We start from the raw sequence: 27,521 nt of genomic DNA on the forward strand, positions 1-27,521 counted from the left end.
TGGACCTTCATCCAGCAGAAGGGAGAGTGTCCACTTTATCTCCACCTGCAGAGCTGCCAGGACCTGTGTGATGTCATGATCATGTGGTCAGTCACATGATGGAAAGAGTCACATGGTCTGAGGTTTAAATAACTGAACTCTTGAGGCAGTCTTCGTTCAGCAAGACTGGAGAGAGGAGTCTCCAGTGGCTTTGTGTCTTGTGGAGGACAGACTGAACCTGTGTTGCTCCAGAGCGGGATGTTACCTGCATAAGTATGGACTGTGTTGCAGCGTTTTGTTTTTCTTTGTTGTTTTTCCTGTTTTACCTGGTAAGGCTGTGTTTATTTTCCCCTCTTGTTGGTTTATGCTGCCTTATAATAAACCAACCAAGATTTAAAGAGACAGTGTTCCTATTTTCTACCTCCATATACCGCCACGTGAGTTGAACTACCGCAATGTATACAACATGCTAGAGGGTTCTGAAGTGGCCAGCAATGAGTCTAGATCAAAATCCCATTGAACACATGTGGAGAGATCTTAAAATTGCTGTTGGGAGAAAGCACCCTCCAAATATGAGAGACATGGAATAGTTTGCAAAAGAAGACTGGTCCAAAATTTTAGTTTAGAAGTGGAACAAGCTTGTTGATCGTTATAGGAGGTGATTGATTGCAGTTATTTATTCCAAAGGGTGTGCAGCCAAATATTACGGTAAGTTGAAGATGCCAACAATTTTGTCCAACCCATGTTTGGGGCTTAGTGTGAAATTATGTCCAATTTGTCTTTTTTTGTCTTTTTTTGTGTTGTTCCAATACACATAAAGAAAATAAACGTGTATAACAAAATGTTGAATTAAAATAATTTTCTGTGAGAAACACTTTATTTTCTGGAACAATTTAAAGGGTGCCAACACTTTTGGCCATGACTGTATGTATGTATAATATATATATGCATATATACACTCACATGTAGCGGAACAGTCAGGAAGCACAAGATAAGTGTGGAGGAATTCTCATCAAGATGTTCGATTGAACTTAACAATTGCATTAAAGGAAACTGATGAAGGAAGAGGAAGCAGATTAGATAGGGGGAAAGAAAATAGGAAGACGCTTACTCTATTTAAGACACATAGATATTTAGTAGTGACATTACTCACTGACTAAGTGTGATTTGCAAGTGGGAAAGGTGGGGTGAGTTAAAGTTGTCTTTAAGGGGTTCCCTGCTTTGGACAGTCCCTACTTTTAAAAAAAGGCTTTGACAATAGGTTGTGCTGTCCTGCAGAGACTCCAGCAATCAGTTGTAATCTGTAGCGGCAATTGGCAACAAGTGATCAATTTTCCTACAGTGTGTTACATCTCTACCTGGATCTCGAGTAGCGACATCTCCTTCAGTTGCCAGAAGCCACCCTATTCACTCTGCAGATGACGCTGGTTAAGGAAGATTTGTTATGGCTAGTATCTTAAGACATTGTCCAGCGAGGGATAAGTCAGACTACCAGGTTAATGGGTGTGTGTGCTGCCAAGCAGCTGAGCAGGTGTAATCAGTTCTCTGAACTCTGTCTGACTAATGGAAAATACCACACCCTGCTTAAAGGGGTTTTCCCCACAAACAAAGTTCATTTTATCCCCTTCCTGACATTGGAGGCATCCATATGTCCAGGTTGGTTGGTACCTACCCACCTTGGATGTATGGATACATGATATCTTTGATGCAGCGCCGCAACCGCAGCTAGCATTAAAGTTCCGGTGCCATCTTGGACCTGAGCAAATTGAGTCATTGTCAACCTGAAACACTGATGTCCAGCCTATGCTCAGTGCGGTTAAAGCACCAATCATAGGCTGGTGCTTAGCAACACTGGTGTCACCAGGGCCAGCTCTGATTGGTGCAGTGTCATTGTCGATCGCACCAATCAGAACACACAAATATGCTGTGACCTGGCACTGACCGCCCTGTACTTCCTCATTCTAGCTACTGATTTGTGCATGGCAGTCATTCTATCCCTCTGTGCGCCATGTTGGGCCTTGTGTTGCCACAGAAGCCTGTGATATCACAATTGCTGCTGCTGCCTGTGTATCGTAGCTCCTGCTGAAAAGAAGAAAAAAAGAAAGTTCCTTATGCCTGATCCTTGCCTGATCCCTCCTAATCCACCTCAATCCACCTCTCCTTACCTTTCCCCCTTTTTCCTCCTCCACACCCACCCCTTCTGCCACTGAGCGCTGATCAGTACTTGATTGCTCTGTTTTTGGCAATTTCTTTTTTTTGGTGCGGCCTGCAGCTTGCCAAGCGCTGATCCGTGACACAACTCACTGATCAACGTCCGTGTTTGCTGTTTTCCAGGACTTTTTTTTTCACCCTGTCAGTAATGCAAATTTTTGGTCTGCACTTGTGCTTGCTGTTTTGCACAACTTTTTTTTCACTATTTTTTCTCCCCTGCCCACCTTTGCACCACTCTATGTGTGCGTCCTACAACCGCCGATCAGACGTACACCACATTTGCATCTTTCCAGGAGCTGTGGTATGATCAGACCATGTTCCTGATTGGTCAGACACAGCCATTACACAGCACACAGCAGGAACACATTTATAAGATTATCTCAGCACAGGAATTGTTTTTGACACATCCAGTTGTGAAACATATTAGGGTATGTGCACAATCTGCGGATTCTCCTGCGGATCCGCAGCGGATTTGGCGCTGCGGATCCGCAGCAGTTTCTGCTGTGTTGTACAGTACCATTATAGTCTATGAAAAACAAAAAACGCTGTGCACATGGTGCGGATTTTTCCGCACGGATTTGCTGCGGATTACAATCCGCAGCATGTCAATTCTTTGTGCGGAATCCGCAGCGGTTTCACACCTTTAACATTGTAGAGGTGATAAACCGCAGGGTAATCCACAGATAAACCGCAGGTCTTTTGACCTGCGGATTTACCTGCGGATTTTACCAAATCCGCAGCGTGTGCACATAGCCTTATTATTCCAAGATCTGTTGATTAAAATGTACTTTATTTGTGGGAAAATCCCTTTAAAGTCCCAACATTCTGCTAAAGTTAATCAGAAAATTACTATTGAACTGCATAAACCATGCAAACAGTAGTAAGAGTGGACACAATTCAAAATAGGTCAAAATACATGTAATTTATTAGAAAAAAATTAAACACATAATACAAAAAAATCACAAAGCCTCTAGTGTGAGGGACAGGAAAGATAAAGACCTCATTCACATTGAAGAGACATACATTTGTAAGATTACACATATAAATAGAGGGCTGGGTTATACACTTCTTATAAAAAGCTACAATTATAATATTGCGTTATACGTTAGTTATTTATGTATATCAAAAGTAGATTGAGTTCTCTATCAACGCTGTATAAGTTTCTTTTATAATGTAGGTGCTTAACCCACTAATAGGAACTGATTTTTAGCTATGATAATAATTCACTATTGCACACAACAAATTTTTATACATGATAATGATTCACTATTGCACACAACCCCTATGTGGCCATTCGTCATTGCACATGGATTCTAGGTTAATATTTGTGTAGAGTAATGAATAATCATAATCTGCAGCATCTATAAGTGCTTATAAGTAAAGTAATACCTATACTGTTTTTGGATTATTATAAGTCCATTACATAGTATAGAGCCCTGTTAGATGAACTTACAAGTATTGTGCAGTGAAGATATAAAACACTTTGTGGAAGCAACCCAGGGGCCCCGTTGAAGCCCAGATTACTGTAGGGCATTTAAAAGGTGAGGGCTGGGGTTTCTTTTCTGGAATCTGCCAAACAGAGTGACTGATGCCGAGTTTGCCAGAGGTTGCCTTTTTAAGCTAGCACCTTTTACAGACTTTACACGGTGGCACCACAGTAGAAGATAATTATTAGATGCTGCCTATTTAAACCAATTGGACAGGTCCAAAAGAGTGAGAGATGATCTTCACAGTCGTTGTCCACTCCGACTAAGCAATAAGTATCCTGAGTTGAGGATGCCCCTTGATATAATTGAATAATAGAGCAAATTAAATTTGAAGTAAAACAGTTTTCGTAATGATGACAATCTATTTTAGAACTGAAGCTGGCAAGGTGTTTTACTGATAGTCACAAGTCCAACTTCTTAAGAGAAAACATGGGCGGGGGCGCAGACATAGGGCTTCACCTGGTATAAATCAATTAAAATATAAAAGTACTCTGGAGTACTCACCCTTTATGGGTTGTGTTCAGACACAACCACTCTCAACGTTTGTTGCAGTCATATAGCTGCTGCAGAGCTTGTGCAGGTGGACAGCGTCCACTAGGTATCACAAGTTGAGGATCCAAGAAAAGCACTTCTGAGCATCCGCGCTGCTTTAGTGATAAGAATTCTTCAGAAATCCATATAAATCTTTCAAGTTCTTTATTATATGTACTACAGAAACTATGCGTTTCGAGGTGACAAACCGCACCTCTTGAGTTGTCTGTACTGTAACCTGAAGAAGAGGTGTGGTTTGTCACCTCGAAACGCGTAGTTTCTGTAGTACATATAATAAAGAACTTGAAAGATTTATATGGATTTCTGAAGAATTCTTAGCACTAAAGCAGCGCGGATGCTCAGAAGTGCTTTTCTTGGATCCTCAACTTATGAAGTCCAACTTCTTGAAATCCCCGTGATTAGATTCTATTACTGGGAGAAAGCTGTAGGTCTGTCGCTGTTGCAGACTTACAACTCCTAGGATGCCCTGATAGTCTGCACCATAGTGAGAGTTTCATAGCAGTTGGAAATGCACAAATTGAAGACCACAGGTCTAATGTCACACTGGATATGAGAGGACCTCCACGAGGGGACACCAGGAGGACGCTGGTGACCACCTGCACTCTATTAAAGGTTGTGACCTTCTGATCCCAGATCCTCCGGAAGTCACATCAGGACATAACACACCGGTGACACCTATAGGCATAAAAACTGTCTAAAAAGGTTTCTAAAAAAGTAAAAACCAAACCAGGCTACGACCATGAAACTGTTTTATCTATAGGCAGGAAGTAGATATAGCATCCTGATCAAGTTATTTTTATAGTAAAAGGGTGCAAAATAAAAAAAAAATAAACTCATAGGAATTCCATTAGTAGGAAATAGAATATCTTCCTTGGTGCCTGTTTTGTAAACTATTGTTAAGACACAATCCTTAAATGTCTAAATCCGATTTTCCCAGAGTAAAAGAAACCAGTTGGAATGGACACAAATGTCAGGGTGAAAATTAGGAGAGATCTTCAGGGTGCATCAGACTGATCAATGGGCAGACAACCAGGACTTTAACAAGCACAACTTCTAATAATTTTGATACTATACCACACTGTCATTAGTCTACTTTATTTCTGGAGCTGATATTTGGTCACAGTATGTCAGTATGTTTGAGCTCTGTATGATGGTATTTATGTAGTTGTTGTAAAGTATTCATATTCAGGGAGCCGTTTGGAGGTTTAATTTGGTAAATTTTTAGCACTGGAATAGGGAATTGCTTAAAAAGAGATTTGTATGTCATTTGTCTCTTCGGAGAGGAAGAGGATGTATATAGCGCCACCTGTTGGAAGTAGCGATCCTACAAGTCATTATCGACCCTTTAATGACTCTTGCAATATGACTTAGGATAAAAGCCAAATCATAATCTAAATTTGCAGACACAATGTTTCGGGGTATTGCCCCTCATCAGTGCAAAGTATGAGAACTGATTTGGCTAGGTGAGAGGTTCTAGACTGAGATCAAAGGGGTAATGTTTCTCTTTGTGGAGAGTGACATGCCCATGATCATTTGGACATTATTTGGTATCTGTGAACTGTATATGTGCTTAGGGGAGCCTGCAGAAAATACTACTAGGATACGATTTTACAGAGAACCCAATGGCGCAGCACCAGAACAGTAAAGAAGCTGACCCAGACCGGCTGTAATGGATATAAGAGTACACCACATTGAGCATAGAAACGAATAAGGTCAATTAACGGAATAATAAAGCGAACTTGTAATGAAGCGTATAGAGCATGCAGCAGGGTGGCATTTACAGCAGAAGGCATGCAGTCGGCGGTGTACTGTATGTAGATGGAGTGGCAGTAGCTTGTGCTGTAGGTGGAGTTGTATAATGAGAAGTCTCTGCACTCTCCCCCTCCTCCTCTCTGGGTAGTGAGGCTGCAGCAGACGCCTCCTCTCTTACCCTGCAGAGCTACTAGCACTGTACAGCTCTGTGCTGTCTGCATTAGTCCCTCCATGCTGTCACTTGGATCTCAATCCCTATTTGCATTGGTCCCCAAGTGCTGTCTGCTGTGCTCCATGCTTCCCAGAGCCTTGACTGCTGCTCCTAGGCTGCATATCATATAGGTATGTATGGATATGAATGTGCTGCTCACAGTATGTGGAGATGATCTGTACCAGAGCGACTATGTATATTTTATCTGCATAGCCTAAATGTATGTGTGCTATACTATGTATACAAGATCTACCATGGCGGTATTGTATTTTAACGTAATTTTTTATATTTAATGCACAAAAATGGATAAATCAAAGGAAAGAACAGTTCTAGCATATGGTATAAATGATCACAGAAATATATTGGAAATTGGTATTTATTTAATGTATGGGAACACATAGCTCCCATCACTTCGCTGCAGGTGCTTTATCCTCAGCGGACACATGATACCTGCACATTCTTCTATCGGACTACATATCGTGTGTGGGTGAACACGTGCGGTGGCCATCCAGGGTGGCTGTATACATGTATATATTATGTATATGTATGTATATACACGGATAGGTATATATCTTTAATGTTTGACATTTGCTGCATTTACAGCACACAGCCAAATCAGTATAGGGTGAATTTGGCACAGGGCTAGGGCTGGAGATGTGATCTATTGGATTGTCCATTTCTGTATTACCTATTTAGGACCTCTGTATGCAGAATGTGCTCAGATTGATGTCTAAACTCAAGGAAGCTCTCTATACATACTATGCAAAGCTCAACATGGACTTGCTTTTCTTGAGAATATTCAGATTCCATCCCAAAAGAAGGAGACACGAGTCCTCCTACATTTAGGTGTCATATCTCCCTAAACATTTTAGCTGCCATTGGCCCTCGGTTTGTGAACCCCTACCTACCCTCAAGTCACATAATCTTAACCTATTTTCACAGTTGTAAGCATTTTCCCAAATCCCGGGACGCAGTTGTTCGGCAGGTGCCTAGCTGCCCACAGGTGATCATAGGTGTAGTGTAACATTCCTGTACCGTTCTCGTCACAAAATGTAGACTTTGCATTTTGAAAGTTTTGTTTCTATATATACATAAATGCTCAGGAAAGAAATTCTAAAAGTTTTACAATTTAAAATGAAGTTACAAAAAGTTATACTCAGTACACGTGCACGAATTAGTACATCCAAGTTTTCAGAACACAGGACTGTCCATGGAAGGTAGAATTAGGAAGTTCTTTGCTTGTTCTACAAAAGTCTAATCATGCTTTCAGAACACATGTATAGAACCTGGGAAACACCAGATGTCACCATTAGAGTAGCGATGGGGTAGTCATAAGGGTTGCCCACAAGGAGAATGTTTTTGGGTATTGTTCACAACTGCAAGGTGGCATCTATTTATAACAGAAGATGCTTTTCTGGATGCAGAATAAAACAGATATCAACGGCACCACACAGACCCCACCTGGGGGTCAGACGTCCAATGGGCCTTGGTGGAGAACTGTTGCGTCTATAGTTTTGACAGCAAAAAAGTGCTGTATGATGATGCCCTGTTCTTACTGCCATTTGTAACGGAATTGGGAACTGAGGCTCACAATGCAAGTGTGAACATAGCCATAAAGGGGTTGACCACTACTTTTATAGTTATGACTTATCCTTAGGATAGGTCATTAGTATAAGATAGGTGTGGGTCCAACATCTACACCCCAACTGATTGCCTGTAATCACTGTCTGACGGCAGCTGGTTGTAAACACTGTACAGAGTGGAACAGCCAAGCTCCGTACACTGTTTAGTGACCTCGCTTAGGTACTACAGATCAGCTCCTATTGACCAGAATAGGAGGTGAGCCGCAGTACCCATAATAGCCACTGTGTACAATATACAGAGTTGCAGTTTTCCACCTCGTTACACCACTTAACGTCTGACCACTGATGAAAGTGCTAACAGCTTATTGGTCGGGTGCTCATTTTGTATTAATGATCTAGGACATATATGTAAAAAAGTGGTTTACACCTTTAGGAGAATGGGCACTGTCCAGGTAGGCTGACCGCTGTGTTTTATAGATATATAAACTGATTATTACAGTTGTTTACTGGCCAGAAATAGAAATTAATTGATATTCAAAGATTATTGTTGACAGTGACCTGCCCTAGATTGTCCTGTCTTCTATTTAGATCCTTTCAAAGGTACTTTCATTAGTTCTGTGATCCTATCTGTCTACTAACTAACTAGGTTGATAACTTTTTTTTTTCTAAACCTAGTTGTTTTATGTTATTTTCAGTATCAGCTTTGAACTGGTCATCTGGGCTCGAAGTAGGTCAGTGTTGAGTCAGTCATGGATCCATTGGTTTTTCTGTGGTTCATAATATTTTATCTCATAATCAATTTCATTTTCTTGGACAGCTTTATCTTTCACTTACACGTGATCATTTAAAGGATCAACAGTGCAGTTCAATATCCGTTATTTGTAAGTGTCTAGCTTTCCATCACCAAAGATTCAACTCACTTCCCTAGCCCTGTGTCTAAATACGCTGACCATGGCAGATTTGCAAGTTGGTGACCCATCAGCTCCCTCACTTCTAGCTATGCCCCTACATGATCTAAATACCCCTAAAACAGCAGATTAAAAGGCTTCACTGTGGTTTAACAAAGTAGGAGGCACAGTGAGGGATCATCTTCTAGCTCTTAGTGAATCAGCAATGATGGAAAAGATAGGGCAAGAGATTCTATGGAAACAAGAACATGGCTTTTACTAGCTCTCAAACCAACTGCAGCACTTGACTGAATGTTCAAGTAGGTTGATAAAGTAGCTTTCAGTTTTACCTGATCTGCAATTTCAATTGGTAGGTGCAATAAGTGTTCTTTTTAATCGATGACATTATTTTCCAATGCCCATAGTTGAAAGGGCACCTGTACTGTGGTACATGACAGATATTCAAATACTTAACCTTATGAAAAAAGCCATAAACTCCTTTGTAGATGAAGTCCTGCTCCCCATTCAAATCTATTTTTTTTATTTTTTCACTCCTTCTCAAGAAATGTTCCCATACACATGAGATAATTGTCATCTAACATCAATTTCTCCAGACTCCCACATACAGTGGGTACAGAAAGTATTCAGACCCCTTTAAATTTTTCACTCTTTGTTTCATTGCAGCCATTTGGTAAATTGAAAAAAGTTCTTTTTTTTCTCATGAATGTATACTCTGCACCCCATCTTGACTGAAAAAAACAAAAATGTAGACATTTTTGCAAATTTATTAAAAAAGAAAAACTGAAATATCACATGATCATAAGTATTCAGACCCTTTGCTCAGACATTCATATTTAAGTCACATGCTGTCCATTTCCTTGTGGTCCTCCTTGAGATGGTTCTACTCCTTCATTGGAGTCCAGCTGTGTTTAATTAAACTTTTAAGACTTGATTTGTAAAGGCACACACCTGTCTTCTATAAGACCTCACAGTGCATGTCAGACCAAAGGAACTGGCCAAGGAGCTCAGAGACAGAATAGTAGCAAGGCACACATCTGGCCAAGGTTATAAAAGAATTTCTGCAGTACTCAAGGTTAGTAAGAGCACAGTGGCCTCTATAATCCTTAAATGGAAGAAGTATGGGACCACCAGAAGTCTTCCATGACATGGCTGTCCAGCCAAACTGAGCAATCGTGGGAGAAGAGCCTTGGTAAGAGAGGGAAAGAAGAACCCCAAGATCACTGCGGTTGAGCTCCACAGATGCAGTAGGGAGAAGTGAGAAAGTTACACAAAGTCAACTATCACTGCAGCCCTCCACCAGTCGGGCCTTTATGACAGAGTGGCCCGACGGAAGCCTCTACTCAGTGCCAGACATACAAAAGCCCCTCATAGAGTTTGCTAAAAAAACACAGGAAGAACTCTCAGACTATGAGAAATAAGATTCTCTGGTCTGATGAGACGAAGATAGAACATTTTGGTGTTAATTCTAAGTGGTATGTGTGGAAAAAACCAGTCACTGTTCATCACCTGCCCAATACAATCCCAACAGTAAAACATGATGGTGGCAGCATCATGCTATGGGGGTGTTTTTCAGCTGCAGAGACAGGACAGCTGATTGCAATTGAAGGAAACATGAATGCGGCCAAGTACAGACATATCCTGGATGAATACCTCTTCCAAATTGCTCTGGACCTCAGACTTGGCCAAAAGTTCACCTTCCAACAAGACAATGACCCTAAGCACACAGCTAAAATAACAAAGGAGTGGCGTTAGAACAACTCTGTGACCACTCTTGACTGGTCCAGCCAGAGCACTAACCTAAACCCAATTGAGCATCTCTGGAGAGACCTAAAAATGGCTGTCCACCAACGTTCACCATCCAACCTGATGGAACTGTAGAGGATCTGCAAGGAAGAATGGAAGAGGATCCCCAAATCCAGGAGTGAAAAACTTGTTGCATCATTCCCAAGAAGACTCATGGCTGTACTAGCTCAAAAGGGCTATTATATTTATTTATTTATATTTAAAGCCCTTATACACATTAGATAGCTGTTGGCAAAATGATTGTTTGGCTGACAACAGTCTCCCCCTTCTCCGTCCCTCACATAGGAACACTTGACTTGGCCTAGGGCTTCTGCGTTCTCCATGAAAGAGCCACTGCCAGGCTCCTCTAGAAGCAGGTTATGTCCCAGAGAGAAAAGGGATTGACAGGAGAAAATCCAACATGCCAAATCCTTTCCTCTCCTGATATTGACAGGTCCAGCTGTCTTAAGTTCACTGTGTATGGAGGACTTTAAAGTGCCTAATACTTACCTTCCTCAATATCATCAGTCAATTTGGCCCCCATATGAATGAAATGGCTGGCAGGTCCTGTTGAAATTGGCAGGTTTGAATAACTTTAATCTAATGTGTGTGGGGGCCTTTACTGTTTCTCCTTCTTTCTTCTCCTTTATTTCCCTTCCATTATTTTGTTGGTTGAATGGGTTGTCCACTATTTGGGTATTGATGAGTTATCTTTGAGACAGGTCATCAATATGAGATCGATGATGTCCAACACTCAGTACCTACACTAATCAGCTGTTATCACTTCTTTTAGTAGCCAGAGGCAAAGAGTGTACAGGCGAAAAACTCAGCTCTGTTCATTATGTAGTGGCTGTGGCGGAGAACTGAAGCTCAGCTTCTGCTCTCTTCAATAAGAGCTGAGCTGCAGCCTCTGACAATGGCCACTATACAGTGAACCAAGCTGTGCTTTTTCAGCTCCATTCACTGCCTACATCTGGCTGCTGCCTATGTTGCAGTGGTGGAGGTACAATATGTGTTAGATCCTAACGATAGGTCATCAGCTAAAAAAGACTAGACCACCCCATTAACCATTGACTCTTTTGTTCATATATTCCATAATGTGCTCTAAATCTCTTCATTGTTTTCCAGTTCTATTTACATCAAGTTTAGTTATGAAACCATGGAAGGTTCTTCAGGTGGCCAGCTTTGTGGCTCAGTGGTTGGCGCTGTAGCCTTCCAGCACTGGGGTCCTGGGTTCCAACTCTACCATGGGCATCGGTAAATCATTTGTGTGTTCTTCCTGTGTTTTGTGTGAGTTTCCTCTGGTTTCCTTCCTCGAAAGACATACTACACTGTTAGGGAATTTAGATTGTGAACCCCAATGGAGACAGTGATGGTGTTGTCTGTCGAGTGCTTTGGAAAACAATGGCGCTATATAAGTAGAACAATAAATAAATTTCTATTAAACATTTTAATTCAACTCCAGTCCTCACTATTTAAAAGGAACCTGTCATTAAATTCATAGTGAAGAATCATGGGCAGCATGAATCAGAGCTTGGCCACGCTTTTGCAGTCATGTATGTTTTACTCTAAAACTCCATAACATTTCAGAGCAAACATAGTTTGAAAAGCTGACTGGAGACTATAGAAAGAAACCTGTCTAGGCTGGCCATGTTCTCCCTGCCCTGTTTCAGATGATTGACAGGTCTATTCCATGTGTGTAAGAGGGGGGAGACCTGTCAATTAACAAGAGCATGATGGTTAGAAGTTGGCCAGGGGCTACGCCAGACTAAACGTGCAGCCAAAATCTGATTCCTGCTGCCTATGATTTTTGCATGATTTTTGTGACAGGTTCCATTTAACATAAAGATAGAACCCAGCACTCAACTTAGTGTAAAGACTGTAGGTCATTTTATTCAATCTCAAGCAGTAGCATTACAGAATGCTTCGGTCCATACAAAAGACCTTCGTCAGTTGCGACACATACAGGGTTGTGATACATATATAGTTGCCAACCACAGGATAGCAATACGGTGAATGCCAAGAGGCTATATTGTAGTCAGGTATACTAGGTAACAGGAGGGTGGATGCAGCCTTAGTTGTAACTGCTGACATGGTATCTACCAGACCAACGGTGGATTGGCATTCACCGTATTGCTATCCTGTGGTTGGCCATTGTATATGTATCACAACCCTGTATGTGTCGCAACTGACGAAGGTCTTTTGTATGGACCGAAACGTTCTGTAATGCTACTGTTTGGGAATCTTTACACTAAGTTGAGTGCCGGGTTCAATCTTTATATTATTTACGGTTTGGGAACCTACCTGAGCACCATCAGTCAGCTGTGCAAACGTTTTCTATGTACAATAGGTTCCATTTAACATCTGTGCTGTCACTGAGTTTGCACTTCTTTTCTAACATATTCACATAATTTACATTTATTGGGAATCTGACAGCAGGATTTCACCCCACAAACTATATACGGCATATGTGCATGTAGCTCTTTCAAATTCAAGTCCAGTAATACCTTTACTTGGTCAGTCCATATAAATTTAAATTAGCATTTCAATTGGTATGCAATATAGGCGGAAGGACTATGACTGAAGGCTTTGTCATTACAGCTCGATTTCCTGCCAAGTGGGGCCTTTTTCTGCTTGAGGAAAAAAAAGGAGGAGACGCTGGGCAGAGAATAGAGCTGGAGTGATAAAGGCTTCAGCTCTACAAAAAGTTTTTCAGCTTTATTTTGCATATCAATTCCAACAAAGATTTCTCAGCAATGGAGGTTTGGATTGGCTGTTACAGGTAAATCCGGTGAAAGCTTGCTTTTGAGAGGTAACCACCAGTTGGTAGAAAGATGGCTCAATTGACTCAGTGAAACACTTTTGGCTCTGAGCTCTATTTTTCAACTCTCCTGATGGAGGCTGCAGAATACATGCTACGTATTGTCCCCTGAGGTTGAGACATTTTTGTAATTGCATCGGTTTTGTCCACTTGTAGTTAGGTCAGTGTCTGGGGGGTTTTTTCCATTGCGTCTTGTTAAAGGTGATAGACACAAGGGTTTACATACAGTAGGTCAAAACAGGTTACAGTCTAAAATGAGATAGTCTGCCATTCTAGGATGCACTTTCGGAGGAAAAAAGCGCACACAATGGGCCTGGGGTGACACTTTTAAAGGAGGAAAAATATATAAAAAAATGTCATCGCTCACCTAAGAGGTTATGGGATATTCTTCTTACAAATAAAAGCTGCTGCTGCCTCGTGGCTAGAAGAAAACTCCCAGATAAAATTCACCATTGGGGAAAAAAAACACTTTAAATATAGGCAAAAACAAGACTGCATATGGCTATGTCTGCAGAAAATGAAAGAGGATGAGGAAAAAAATGAAAGTGCAAAAACGAAAAACTGTACCTCTATGACTAGACCATACCGATAAGCCGCATGACAATGTAGGATTCTGTAGTGGTCATCAGTACCTTCCATTATGCAGGTCACAGGGCTGTCACCAGAATACCTAGAAGAGGAGACATTGCTTTCAGACCAATAAACATCACATATTCATCATTATTTGAAAAGGAACCAATATCGACCATTTTATTGCCAGGGACACTTGATGAATAGCTCTTTCTACAATTGCCTTTTTTCAGTTCATTTTTTCGATATCCCTGGGAGAAAGATGTTAATTTTCTTTCCATGGATTCTTCCCATAAGATATGTACTTAGAACTGGGAAAACAGCTGCTCAAGACACCTGGATTTGTAGGTAGTAAATTGTGGGTAAGAAAAAGAATCCTTCTGCTATAACTTAAGGAACAATGTGTCCTAACTGCAGACTATTCTATATATCATGCTATTACATAGTCTGTGCATTTTCCATTGTCTTCTGGTGGTTGTCTGCTGATCGTCGGTGCAGGAAGTCACCACATGGCCCAGTCTCTATCTGTCTTTCCGGCTTTGGTTTCAATTGACACCTCTGTTTCTCTTAACGTACAGGATGTGTCACACAGCTGAATGATCACAGATTAAACCCCTTTATACAAATTAGGTCATTGTGCTATACGGTATTCTATCAGTACTATTAATTGGGACACAATGTCCACCTGGGGTTTGTTGGCCCATTCCTTATAATTATACTGTTGGTCCATTCACCAGCTGTATAGAACAAGTATACATGTAATTGAATTGCAAACTCTATTTGACAGTTTAGTCATCAGCCCCAAATAAGATGATCCTCTGCAGCAAAAGATCTCCTAATTGTGGTTTCCTCTTTTGAACATCATAAGCCCTGCTTCTGTTTGGCCTCATGATTGCATCAGACCAGTATCTTCTAATGTACCAAAAGAGAAAAACGAAGGAACAAGATCCCAAAATATAACAAATTTTATTGCACCATAGATGAAAAGTATATATCATAAAACACCATATCTTAATAAATACAATACAGAGTATAGAAAGGGGGAGAAAATTACCTCACCCTAATACCAATCAACTCACTGTTTGTGGATTGGAGACGAACTGTATAAAGGTACCCTGCACCTAAATAAGGCGCAGCACAGATCTATTTAATATTACTGCACTGAATATGCAGCCTAAAGGTAACCAGCAAGATGCAACAAATTACCATAACAGGAAGTACACAAAAAGAATCACCATATGAAAAAATACCAGTGTACCTGTAGTCATGCTGCCACCCAGAGGAGGGGACCTGTAACACACCCCAGTATCTTCTAATACTCAAGGGGGACAGCCCTATCGCTATGTTCCCCTTGGTCGCCCTCTCACACCCAGGGCAGCGGGGTACTCGGTACCGGGCCGGTGTCAAGGTGGGAATGTGTCACAGCAGCAGTGACGCGGTCCGTGGCCCTGGGCGCCCAATATCAATGGCAGTGATGTTAATGGTGTTAAAGTTTATTAGAATAGTCCGTGACGCCACCCGTGGTGTTTGGCAAGTAAGATGTTGAGCCAACACTGCATGCAGATCCGCTGGGACTGATGGTGTGGTGCAGCAAAGATGGTGTAGCTCCCCACAGGTGGAGCTGTAGTCCCAGGGCAGTGTAGGTACAATGGATGAGGAGAGGCGCGGAATTGTATAGATGTTGTTACCCAGGTGTAGCGGTGCTGGAATAACTGGAGGACCCCAGGGTGTGCGGTTCCAAGGCTTTACTCACTGTTTGCAGTTCACACCCACGCCTGCCTCCGTACTGTGTTCTCCAGGTCAGGGCTCCAGCCAACCTCCAGGCCAGATAGGGTTCTCCCTTCCACACTCCGCCAATATGTACCTTCACTGAACGACTCCTCCAATGCGCCTTTAGGTGCGAAGCACTCCAGTACTTAGTTACCCTGGAATGCCTCTCTCTAGGTGTTCCTAGTCTCTACTTGTATGACAGACATATGTAGCCTGCTTCGGGGACTCCTCACTGCGTCCCGGCTCTCTATTCAGTTGCTGTTGTGTCCCAAGTCTATGATGGGAGCAAGGCGTTAGTGGCTCACTACTCCTCCGGTGTCTGTTGCCGGACATAAAGATCCAATCAACCTCAGGGACCGGGCCCCGGCCTTTGCGCTCTGGACTGGAAGGGTTCTATATCTTTCTTCAACCAGCTTACCACCGTCCTTCTATTCTCCTTCTTTCCGACCTGTTCTGTCTCTCTTATGGAAGGTTAGGTTATCAATCTTATCAGTCTCTTTCTCTGGTCTTTCTAGTGCCAGCAGCCCAGATCACTGGGACCTGCTGCAGCACGTCCTTCAGACACCCATCTTCACTCTTCTCTCTCTCTCTCCAACTAACCAACTAACTCTCACTCTTAGCACTCTTATGGATCATCTCACTCCACCTGCCTCCCAGCACATGTCGTGTTACGAAGCAGGGTTCCACGAGGGGTGCTCTGCTAACCCCCAGCCTGAAGCTGTTAGGTGGCCCCACTGAACTATCCTGTGTGTGGAATGCAGGTGTGGAGCGTGGTCAGGAGTTCCCACCTTACCTGGATGGTGGGGCACTACACCTTAGGAGAAGACCAAATTTACAAAGAAAAAAACGACCAGAAAGTCCCAGAAGGATAATATATTTTATTACGTCATTATAAAAAATAGTTAAAAACCATTACATAAAAATAGGTAATACATATACTGAACAAAAAAGGGGGTTATGCTACCCAGATATAAAGCATAAAAAAATGTAACAAAAATGTGTAAACAAATGGTGAATAAGCAAAATAGATATTGATATATATAATGAATAATAAACAATATAAAGTGCACAAACACCAAAAAATATATTATAAACCATAGACATAAGTGTAAACCACTACCACAGTAAACCTATATATATCAATATATCGAAATAGTGCATCTGTGTGATAAGGCTGAAAAAGGACACTGTATGTGTCACCGTGAATTAAGGTGTCTACCGACCAGGAAAGGAAAAATGGTGCAAAAATAAAAATAAGTGAAAATACATACAACCTCTCCTGGTCTCCTGGGGAAGCAACCCGGTCCCGACGCGCGTTTCGGCGCTAAGCCTTCATCAGGGGGTGGCGTCTCACAAGGAGAGGTAAGTATAAATACTAGCACTAACCAGTAACAAATGTGGGTGTGTGAAAAACAAGCCAATCATTATAAAGTGCATATGCGAAAACATACAAGCGTCATAGCGCAACTGCGCAGAAGCACTGACTAAATGCTGGTAACCCGGAACCGGCATTCAGTATTGAACCGGAAGAAAATGTCCGCCAACCGGAAGTCATCGTTACCCGGCAACCAGACGCTTGGATTATCATGTGACTGGGAAATAAAGCCAGCAAAAGTCATCATAATTGCTGAGGGACGACAAATCCCATGACCAAAAGGACAATAGCAAACCTTTAAAAATAACATTACTAGATGACCAACAAAAAATCCGTAAACCGGAAGTGACCGTTACCCAGCACCCAGACGCGTGAAATATCATGTGACCAAGGCGATGATGCCAACCTAAAGAAGCGTCATAGTTGCTAAGGAGCTGGTGGTCACATGATCGGAACGAAAATGAAAGGTCTAAATATATCCTCGCCAAGAAACCGGACGTATGAATTGTAATATGAAAGAACCATATCACCAATACCAGAACCATAGAAATTGGCAGGTAAAAAACAATCATAGATCCGGAAAAAGTTTTCTTAATCACTCAAAGCAAGCGATACCTTGGCCGGACCATTACGGCTATCAGGTCATCCTAGACTAAATATATAACTAACATCTAACAACTGGCATGTGACAGAAATAAACTAGCATAAAGGGCATAACGCACACATCTAAACCGCAGCAGAAACCGACGCACATAAAGCAGGGGAGGCGGGAGCACAGGGGAGGGCGCGTCAAGCCGCAAAAGGCGGCAAAAAACGCGACCCCACCAGGGCAAAACCGCATACCACCGCCACATGTGCGTACCTGCATAGGTCAGGAAGGTGCGACCCATACCAATATAAAATACAATAAATCATTGATAAACATAAAGTGCAAAAATATTGATTAAAGCCCCATATAAAGTGATACCAAGTGTATATACAAATAATATGAAAGTGTACAAAAATGCATACATCAAGCATGCCGTATACAGGGTAAAAAATAACAACCATATAAATCTTGATATCACATGTTAAAAATTATATATTATATTCAACTCAATACATTAAAACACAAGACATTCTGCTGATTCCACTCTTGTGTTCCAGCTTGAAAGGTTCCATGTAGAGGAACAGACCAGAAGTACAATGTTTTTGAAGCCTTGCCCTAGATTGTCATAAATACAAATAAACAATAATTAAAAAATATAAAAATATATAGTATAATAAGTCCGTCAGCATATTCGCATAATATCACATATCATACCCAAATAACAATTTTACATTTATGAATTAAATAAACCATATAATAAAAATGTCTCCAAAAGACACACACATAGAGTAAAATCAGTATATATATATATATATAATAAGTTTCAGATAAATGGAATAAAACTATTGTTTTCATTGAGACCATGTGGTTGGACTGTATTTAAAGTCCAAATCCACCTGGTCTCACGTTGTCCAAGCTTACGACTGACATCCACACCCCTAACACTGGTGGGTATCATGTCAATCCCACGGAAATATAATTTAGTACTATCACAGTTATGATGTTGTTTAAAATGCCTTGGAATTGTTTTTAGGGCATTCACATCATTTTCCGTTGCTGCAGCTTTAATACCTAAAATATGCTCCCGAACCCTCACCTTAAATTGCCTTGTGGTCATACCCACATAAATTTTCCGGCATGGACACATTGCAAAATATACCACTGCTTTCGTGGTGCAGGTAATATGATGTCTAATCTCAAATGTACGTGTTTCACCTTGATTAAAAAATGTTTTAGTTCGTTCTACATTGACACAGGCAACACAATTGCCACACGGGAAACATCCAAGATCTTTTTTTGGAAAATTGTCCAAAAAAGTAGGTATCGATGCCGGTATATAGTGACTTTTTACTAATTGATCACGCAAATTGTCTGATCGCCTAAACGTAATCTGCGGCCTATTTGAAAGATAATTGGCCAGAGTTGAATCAGCACATAGAATAGGCCAAAATTTGTTCAGACATTCTCTAATCTGCTCAGCTTGAGCATTATATTTGGTAAAAAATCTAACCTTATTCGTTGTCTCCTTTTGCTTGTTGGAATATAACAACGAATTACGTGACGAATGTTTAGCTCTTAAATAGGCACGTTTAACTGTATGGTGACTATACCCCCGAGCATAAAACCTTGTTTTTAGATCAAGTGCCTGCTTTTCAAATATTTCATCAGATGAGCAGATTCTTCTCAACCGAAGAAACTGTCCAATAGGCACTGCTCTAATTACTGATTGTGGATGGGCTGATGATGCATGCAGTAATGAATTGACTGCCGTTGGTTTACGAAAAATATTCGTCTGCAGCAAATTTTTCGAATCACGTCTAATAGTAATGTCAAGGAAATCAACACAATTGGAGTTTGCATTGTAAGTCAATCGAATATTCAAATCATTGTCATTGAGACTCTTCATAAATACATCCAATGTCTCAAGAGAACCCTGCCAGATCAAAAAGATGTCGTCGATGTACCGTGCCCAAAAGAGAACACGGTCAACCGACGACAGCCGATCCGACAAGAAGAGGTCCCTCTCCCACAACCCCAGGAACAGATTGGCATAAGATGGTGCAAATGATGCGCCCATAGCTGTACCCTGGAGCTGCTGGAAGAAGGACCCCTTAAAGGTAAAAAAATTATGGAACAAAGAAAATTCCAACAGTTGCAAAATCAATGACACCATACTGATTCCAAGGCCAGAAGACTCTAGAAAAAAACGACTTGCTTTTAATCCATCACTATGCCTTATACTAGTATACAGTGATTCTATATCACAAGTCACCAATATAGTATCATCATCCATATGTAATCCATCAATCTTTTTTAATATATCAGCAGTGTCTCTCACATGAGAGGGGAGACATTCAACTAATGGCTGTAATTTGCTATCAATAAAACGATTCACCTTTTCCAAATAATTACCTGTCCCTGATACAATCGGCCTACCAGGTGGGTTCCTCATATCTTTATGAACTTTAGGCAATAAATAAAATGTAGGAATAATGGGTTCAGGAACTTGCAAAATTGTATAGAGTTCTTTCGATATAACACCATCGTTATGAGCCTGTGTTAAGATCTTGGACAACCCGAGACAAAAACTACCAGAGGGATTAAATGTCAGTTTTTTATAACATTGTTGATTATTTAACTGACGGAATGCTTCTTTTTCATATAGTTTAGTTGGCCATATAACTATATTTCCCCCTTTATCAGACGGTTTAATAACAACATCATCCCAACATTGAAATTTAGATAATGATTTACGTTCCTCACCTGACAGATTATCATTCTTCATATGTCTTGGAATCGCCTCCAGATCCTTAGAGACTAATTGAACGAATAAATCTACATTGGCACATGTTGAAAGAGCCGGAAACTTCCTAGATTTGGGGCGTATAGATGCAGGAATTCTATCATTCTCAAGAGTATCGTGTTCAACTGCCAGTTCTTCAAGGGTTCTTAAAGCCTCCTGCTCCGTTTCTGTAGGAAACATTTCATGTGAAGTTTGATCATGAAAATGCTTCTTAAAAATTAATGACCTAGCAAAGATATGTAAGTCTTTGATAACAGTGAACAAATCAAAATCCGATTTGGGAGAAAAAGACAAACCTTTTGACAATATATGTAGATCAGTCACAGTTAATACATGCTCACTCAAATTAATTACCTTCAGTTCATGTCTATCATTGCTTGGTGAAATCCCATTACTCCTTTTATAGGGAAGTTGTCTTTGTTCACGGTTACGTTTAGGTCTACTACGGAATCTTGTCACCATATTAAAGGAGGCAGAAGAAGAACTGGCAGATGTGTCACTCATAGATGTAACTGATGATGTAGACGGAGTCCTTGAGAATCCACGATTCTGTTTAGACTTTCTCCATCTATATACATTATTAGATTGGAAATCCTTCAAATCACGATTATATGTATTCAACTGAGTCTCCTGTATATTTTTGACAATTGTTTCCACAAATTTATCCATACTGCCACATGATATTTCACGCGTCTGGGTGCTGGGTAACGGTCACTTCCGGTTTACGGATTTTTTGTTGGTCATCTAGTAATGTTATTTTTAAAGGTTTGCTATTGTCCTTTTGGTCATGGGATTTGTCGTCCCTCAGCAATTATGATGACTTTTGCTGGCTTTATTTCCCAGTCACATGATAATCCAAGCGTCTGGTTGCCGGGTAACGATGACTTCCGGTTGGCGGACATTTTCTTCCGGTTCAATACTGAATGCCGGTTCCGGGTTACCAGCATTTAGTCAGTGCTTCTGCGCAGTTGCGCTATGACGCTTGTATGTTTTCGCATATGCACTTTATAATGATTGGCTTGTTTTTCACACACCCACATTTGTTACTGGTTAGTGCTAGTATTTATACTTACCTCTCCTTGTGAGACGCCACCCCCTGATGAAGGCTTAGCGCCGAAACGCGCGTCGGGACCGGGTTGCTTCCCCAGGAGACCAGGAGAGGTTGTATGTATTTTCACTTATTTTTATTTTTGCACCATTTTTCCTTTCCTGGTCGGTAGACACCTTAATTCACGGTGACACATACAGTGTCCTTTTTCAGCCTTATCACACAGATGCACTATTTCGATATATTGATATATATAGGTTTACTGTGGTAGTGGTTTACACTTATGTCTATGGTTTATAATATATTTTTTGGTGTTTGTGCACTTTATATTGTTTATTATTCATTATATATATCAATATCTATTTTGCTTATTCACCATTTGTTTACACATTTTTGTTACTTTTTTTATGCTTTATATCTGGGTAGCATAACCCCCTTTTTTGTTCAGTATATGTATTACCTATTTTTATGTAATGGTTTTTAACTATTTTTTATAATGACGTAATAAAATATATTATCCTTCTGGGACTTTCTGGTCGTTTTTTTCTTTGTAAATTTGGTGTTTTCAACACGACTGTCCTTTAAACAGTCCAACACTCTCCAGCGATATATTATTTTTTATTCATAGTATTATCTTAATATAATGTAAATCTCGCTGTTTCTCCTTATTTCGTGTTTTTTTCTTATATTTGTATTGCTGTGTTTCGCACAGGTTTATTAAGGAGATGGACTATAAAGCCAGTGAACTCACGTGGCTTGGCAAGATTAATCAAGTTTTTAATAATGGAGCAGATGCTCAATATTCTAATGGTCAGAGTAAAGTGGATTTTGATAATTCTATTAAGCAATTGTTGTCCAAAAGAACTAGACTTTGGTGGAATATGAGATTTTTGGAGAACTATATCGCTAAGCAGCTAATCCCTAGGGGACTGCGTATTAAGATTATCCCATCGTACCCAGTAGATGATGAGAACTTCATTAAAACCTGGGAAGAACTCTGTAATGATACATCTAGGAAGTTTATGGAAATGTTGATTGATTCTAATAAAAAAACTCTGATTGAGCTAGACAGACACTTGGATGAATTACTCAAGCAAGCCAAATCTGATCTGTCTGCCGAACAATTTCAAGAGATGAATGGCAGTATGGATAAATTTGTGGAAACAATTGTCAAAAATATACAGGAGACTCAGTTGAATAAATATAATCGTGATTTGAAGGATTTCCAATCTAATAATGTATATAGATGGAGAAAGTCTAAACAGAATCGTGGATTCTCAAGGACTCCGTCTACATCATCAGTTACATCTATGAGTGACACATCTGCCAGTTCTTCTTCTGCCTCCTTTAATATGGTGACAAGATTCCGTAGTAGACCTAAACGTAACCGTGAACAAAGACAACTTCCCTATAAAAGGAGTAATGGGATTTCACCAAGCAATGATAGACATGAACTGAAGGTAATTAATTTGAGTGAGCATGTATTAACTGTGACTGATCTACATATATTGTCAAAAGGTTTGTCTTTTTCTCCCAAATCGGATTTTGATTTGTTCACTGTTATCAAAGACTTACATATCTTTGCTAGGTCATTAATTTTTAAGAAGCATTTTCATGATCAAACTTCACATGAAATGTTTCCTACAGAAACGGAGCAGGAGGCTTTAAGAACCCTTGAAGAACTGGCAGTTGAACACGATACTCTTGAGAATGATAGAATTCCTGCATCTATACGCCCCAAATCTAGGAAGTTTCCGGCTCTTTCAACATGTGCCAATGTAGATTTATTCGTTCAATTAGTCTCTAAGGATCTGGAGGCGATTCCAAGACATATGAAGAATGATAATCTGTCAGGTGAGGAACGTAAATCATTATCTAAATTTCAATTTTGGGATGATGTTGTTATTAAACCGTCTGATAAAGGGGGAAATATAGTTATATGGCCAACTAAACTATATGAAAAAGAAGCATTCCGTCAGTTAAATAATCAACAATGTTATAAAAAACTGACATTTAATCCCTCTGGTAGTTTTTGTCTCGGGTTGTCCAAGATCTTAACACAGGCTCATAACGATGGTGTTATATCGAAAGAACTCTATACAATTTTGCAAGTTCCTGAACCCATTATTCCTACATTTTATTTATTGCCTAAAGTTCATAAAGATATGAGGAACCCACCTGGTAGGCCGATTGTATCAGGGACAGGTAATTATTTGGAAAAGGTGAATCGTTTTATTGATAGCAAATTACAGCCATTAGTTGAATGTCTCCCCTCTCATGTGAGAGACACTGCTGATATATTAAAAAAGATTGATGGATTACATATGGATGATGATACTATATTGGTGACTTGTGATATAGAATCACTGTATACTAGTATAAGGCATAGTGATGGATTAAAAGCAAGTTGTTTTTTTCTAGAGTCTTCTGGCCTTGGAATCAGTATGGTGTCATTGATTTTGCAACTGTTGGAATTTTCTTTGTTCCATAATTTTTTTACCTTTAAGGGGTCCTTCTTCCAGCAGCTCCAGGGTACAGCTATGGGCGCATCATTTGCACCATCTTATGCCAATCTGTTCCTGGGGTTGTGGGAGAAGGACCTCTTCTTGTCGGATCGGCTGTCGTCGGTTGACCGTGTTCTCTTTTGGGCACGGTACATCGACGACATCTTTTTGATCTGGCAGGGTTCTCTTGAGACATTGGATGTATTTATGAAGAGTCTCAATGACAATGATTTGAATATTCGATTGACTTACAATGCAAACTCCAATTGTGTTGATTTCCTTGACATTACTATTAGACGTGATTCGAAAAATTTGCTGCAGACGAATATTTTTCGTAAACCAACGGCAGTCAATTCATTACTGCATGCATCATCAGCCCATCCACAATCAGTAATTAGAGCAGTGCCTATTGGACAGTTTCTTCGGTTGAGAAGAATCTGCTCATCTGATGAAATATTTGAAAAGCAGGCACTTGATCTAAAAACAAGGTTTTATGCTCGGGGGTATAGTCACCGTACAGTTAAACGTGCCTATTTAAGAGCTAATCATTCGTCACGTAATTCGTTGTTATATTCCAACAAGCAAAAGGAGACAACGAATAAGGTTAGATTTTTTACCAAATATAATGCTCAAGCTGAGCAGATTAGAGAATGTCTGAACAAATTTTGGCCTATTCTATGTGCTGATTCAACTCTGGCCAATTATCTTTCAAATAGGCCGCAGATTACGTTTAGGCAATCAGACAATTTGCGTGATCAATTAGTAAAAAGTCACTATATACCGGCATCGATACCTACTTTTTTGGACAATTTTCCAAAAAAAGATCTTGGATGTTTCCCGTGTGGCAATTGTGTTGCCTGTGTCAATGTAGAACGAACTAAAACATTTTTTAATCAAGGTGAAACACGTACATTTGAGATTAGACATCATATTACCTGCACCACGAAAGCAGTGGTATATTTTGCAATGTGTCCATGCCGGAAAATTTATGTGGGTATGACCACAAGGCAATTTAAGGTGAGGGTTCGGGAGCATATTTTAGGTATTAAAGCTGCAGCAACGGAAAATGATGTGAATGCCCTAAAAACAATTCCAAGGCATTTTAAACAACATCATAACTGTGATAGTACTAAATTATATTTCCGTGGGATTGACATGATACCCACCAGTGTTAGGGGTGTGGATGTCAGTCGTAAGCTTGGACAACGTGAGACCAGGTGGATTTGGACTTTAAATACAGTCCAACCACATGGTCTCAATGAAAACAATAGTTTTATTCCATTTATCTGAAACTTATTATATATATATATATACTGATTTTACTCTATGTGTGTGTCTTTTGGAGACATTTTTATTATATGGTTTATTTAATTCATAAATGTAAAATTGTTATTTGGGTATGATATGTGATATTATGCGAATATGCTGACGGACTTATTATACTATATATTTTTATAGTTTTTAATTATTGTTTATTTGTATTTATGACAATCTAGGGCAAGGCTTCAAAAACATTGTACTTCTGGTCTGTTCCTCTACATGGAACCTTTCAAGCTGGAACACAAGAGTGGAATCAGCAGAATGTCTTGTGTTTTAATGTATTGAGTTGAATATAATATATAATTTTTAACATGTGATATCAAGATTTATATGGTTGTTATTTTTTACCCTGTATACGGCATGCTTGATGTATGCATTTTTGTACACTTTCATATTATTTGTATATACACTTGGTATCACTTTATATGGGGCTTTAATCAATATTTTTGCACTTTATGTTTATCAATGATTTATTGTATTTTATATTGGTATGGGTCGCACCTTCCTGACATATGCAGGTACGCACATGTGGCGGTGGTATGCGGTTTTGCCCTGGTGGGGTCGCGTTTTTTGCCGCCTTTTGCGGCTTGACGCGCCCTCCCCTGTGCTCCCGCCTCCCCTGCTTTATGTGCGTCGGTTTCTGCTGCGGTTTAGATGTGTGCGTTATGCCCTTTATGCTAGTTTATTTCTGTCACATGCCAGTTGTTAGATGTTAGTTATATATTTAGTCTAGGATGACCTGATAGCCGTAATGGTCCGGCCAAGGTATCGCTTGCTTTGAGTGATTAAGAAAACTTTTTCCGGATCTATGATTGTTTTTTACCTGCCAATTTCTATGGTTCTGGTATTGGTGATATGGTTCTTTCATATTACAATTCATACGTCCGGTTTCTTGGCGAGGATATATTTAGACCTTTCATTTTCGTTCCGATCATGTGACCACCAGCTCCTTAGCAACTATGACGCTTCTTTAGGTTGGCATCATCGCCTTGGTCACATGATATTTCACGCGTCTGGGTGCTGGGTAACGGTCACTTCCGGTTTACGGATTTTTTGTTGGTCATCTAGTAATGTTATTTTTAAAGGTTTGCTATTGTCCTTTTGGTCATGGGATTTGTCGTCCCTCAGCAATTATGATGACTTTTGCTGGCTTTATTTCCCAGTCACATGATAATCCAAGCGTCTGGTTGCCGGGTAACGATGACTTCCGGTTGGCGGACATTTTCTTCCGGTTCAATACTGAATGCCGGTTCCGGGTTACCAGCATTTAGTCAGTGCTTCTGCGCAGTTGCGCTATGACGCTTATATGTTTTCGCATATGCACTTTATAATGATTGGCTTGTTTTTCACACACCCACATTTGTTACTGGTTAGTGCTAGTATTTATACTTACCTCTCCTTGTGAGACGCCACCCCCTGATGAAGGCTTAGCGCCGAAACGCGCGTCGGGACCGGGTTGCTTCCCCAGGAGACCAGGAGAGGTTGTATGTATTTTCACTTATTTTTATTTTTATTTTTGCACCATTTTTCCTTTCCTGGTCGGTAGACACCTTAATTCACGGTGACACATACAGTGTCCTTTTTCAGCCTTATCACACAGATGCACTATTTCGATATATTGATATATATAGGTTTACTGTGGTAGTGGTTTACACTTATGTCTATGGTTTATAATATATTTTTTGGTGTTTGTGCACTTTATATTGTTTATTATTCATTATATATATCAATATCTATTTTGCTTATTCACCATTTGTTTACACATTTTTGTTACATTTTTTTATGCTTTATATCTGGGTAGCATAACCCCCTTTTTTGTTCAGTATATGTATTACCTATTTTTATGTAATGGTTTTTAACTATTTTTTATAATGACGTAATAAAATATATTATCCTTCTGGGACTTTCTGGTCGTTTTTTTCTTTGTAAATTTGGTGTTTTCAACACGACTGTCCTTTAAACAGTCCAACACTCTCCAGCGATATATTATTTTTTATTCATAGTATTATCTTAATATAATGTAAATCTCGCTGTTTCTCCTTATTTCGTGTTTTTTTACCTTAGGAGAAGGTGCAGTACCTCTGTGGCGACTGAAGCCTTAGGGGCGCCACACCCCCTTTGTAGTCTAGTATGTATTAATTATAGATATGTTTATAGTCTGCATTATAGTATGTATGCGTTATACACACTGCAGACCATAACCCGACTAGTGGACATGGTCTTGTTCCATACACTTGAATGGAGTGATGCCTTGTC

General features: G+C 40.1%; 1 protein-coding gene across 3 annotated transcripts in view; it reads left to right on the top strand.

Moving 5' to 3' along the window:
- The first annotated feature begins 233 nt into the window (after positions 1–233).
- The window catches only part of PPP1R16B (protein phosphatase 1 regulatory subunit 16B), a 148,642-nt gene continuing 121,354 nt past the window's right edge, over positions 234–27,521 (top strand). The window contains exon 1 of one of the 3 annotated variants that reach the window (XM_073555350.1): positions 234–252. The gene's annotated coding sequence lies outside the window, so the exon portion shown is untranslated. Of the gene's footprint in view, positions 253–6,148; positions 6,324–11,701; positions 11,723–27,521 lie in introns of those variants that run through there. The other 2 variants (XM_073555348.1, XM_073555349.1) reach the window with 2 other exon arrangements.

The sequence above is a fragment of the Dendrobates tinctorius genome, unplaced genomic scaffold, assembly GCF_039654945.1.
Source record: "Dendrobates tinctorius isolate UK_male_01 unplaced genomic scaffold, ASM3965494v1 ptg000223l, whole genome shotgun sequence".
Lineage (NCBI taxonomy): Eukaryota > Metazoa > Chordata > Amphibia > Anura > Dendrobatidae > Dendrobates > Dendrobates tinctorius.